Raw genomic sequence first — 1966 nt, forward strand, 5'->3', positions numbered from 1 at the left:
CTACGAGAGAGAGAGAGAGAGAGAGAGAGAGAGAGAGAGAGAGAGAGAGAGAGAGAGAGAGAGAGAGAGAGAGAGAGAGAGAGAGCTGTGGTATGTGAAGTTTTCGTGACTACTGCTACTACTACTACTACTACTACTACTACTACTACTACTACTTTTAATATTACTACTACTACTACTACTACTGCTGCTGCTGCTGCTGCTGCTGCTGCTGCTGCTGCTGCTGCTGCTGCTGCTGCTGCTGCTGCTGCTGCTGCTACTACTACTACTACTACTACTACTACTACTACTACTACTACTACTACTACTACTACTACTACTACTACTACTACTACTACTACTACTACTACTGCTACTACTGCTGCTGCTGCTGGTACTAAAACTACTACTACTACTGCTGCTGCTAGGAATACCAAATAGAGTTTAATTTCATGTTTTTTTTTCGAAGTAAAACAAGAAAACATTTTGTTTAATACAACAGAAAGATAATTTATTTAATATCTTAATTACTTGCTTGTAGATTTACGATTCAAAATGTAAGTGAAATAGATTTTTGAGGCAGCAAATCAATAAGAGTCAATGAATGAATGAATAAGGTAAGATAAAACGATGCATAATAAACAACAGGTTCTTGATCCGCCATTTGTCGTTCATGCGCGTAAAAGGAAATATAAAGAAAAGAAATTCCAGTCCATCAGTTTAGAAAAGAAGCACAAAAATCATTGAAAGATTCTCGAATATTCATGAATGGACCAACTCAGTCGTGAACAGTTTCATTAAGATCTTGAGCAAACTCTTTTCTCGTTCCTCTTGCAGATAATAATAATGATGATGATGATGATGGTAATAATAGTAGTAGTAGTAGTAATAGTAGTTGTAGTTGTAGTAGTAGTAGTAGTAGTAGTAGTAGCAGAGCCTGTAAAAAAATATCCCCCATAATAAAGGTTAAAGTATATTCCGTATTAACTAATTGATTTTTATAGAGATTAATAATGATTTTCCTCTAGAGATATTAAGTAAATCTGAATGGTGGAAGTTGCCATTCAGAAAGAGCTGAGAATCAGAGGAAAGGAGAGGCAGGAAAGGAGGGAAGGACAACAAGGAAGTTAGGAAAAAAATAAGGACAAGAATATAATGAAGGGAAATTATACGAAAGCGCCACTGAAGAACGGAAAGGAGAATAAGAGGAAGAGGAGGAGGAAGAAAAGTAGATAGATTAACGTAGTAGGAGAAAAAGGAGTAAGAAAAAGAGACGAAAATTTGATGGAAGAGGAGTTAGAGGAGGAGGAAGAGGAGGAGGAGGAGGAGGAGGAGGAAGAGGAGGAGGAGGAGGAGGAGGAGGAAGAGGAGGAGGAGAAAAGTCTTAATTACGAAGAAAGAAAGAAGGAGGAGAAGGAGGAGGAGGAGGAGGAGGAGGAGGAGGAGGAGGAGGAGGAGGAGGAGGAGGAGGAGGAGGAGTTTGATTTCCTTTATTTACTGATGAAGGACAAAACTTAGTGCAATTGGTTCTTCCAAGAGAGAAAGAGAGAGAGAGAGAGAGAGAGAGAGAGAGAGAGAGAGAGAGAGAGAGAGAGAGAGAGAGAGAGAGAGAGAGAGAGAGAGAGAGAGAGAGAAAGGAACAGTCAGTTAATCCCAGTCTCTTCAATATAATCTCATCCACCCCCAGTCACTCCCAGTAAACCCTAGTCACTCCCAGTCACCACCAGTCATCCTCAGTCATCACCAGCCACTCCCAGTCACTCCTAGTCACCACCAGTCACCATCAGTCATCCTCAAATTAATTCCAATCTTCTCCATTCATTCCCTGTAATCCCCAGTCACCAATCAACACTCACTCATCACCAGTCATCACCACTCACTATCAGTCATCACCAGTCACCACCAGTCACCACCAATAAGCAGACAGGCGGGGCTCGTGTGCAGGAGTCACGTTTCGCCGCAAGGAAATTAATATCACATAATAAAT

The sequence above is a fragment of the Scylla paramamosain genome, chromosome 13 (genome assembly GCF_035594125.1).
Source record: "Scylla paramamosain isolate STU-SP2022 chromosome 13, ASM3559412v1, whole genome shotgun sequence".
In the NCBI taxonomy this organism is placed as follows: Eukaryota; Metazoa; Arthropoda; class Malacostraca; order Decapoda; family Portunidae; genus Scylla; species Scylla paramamosain.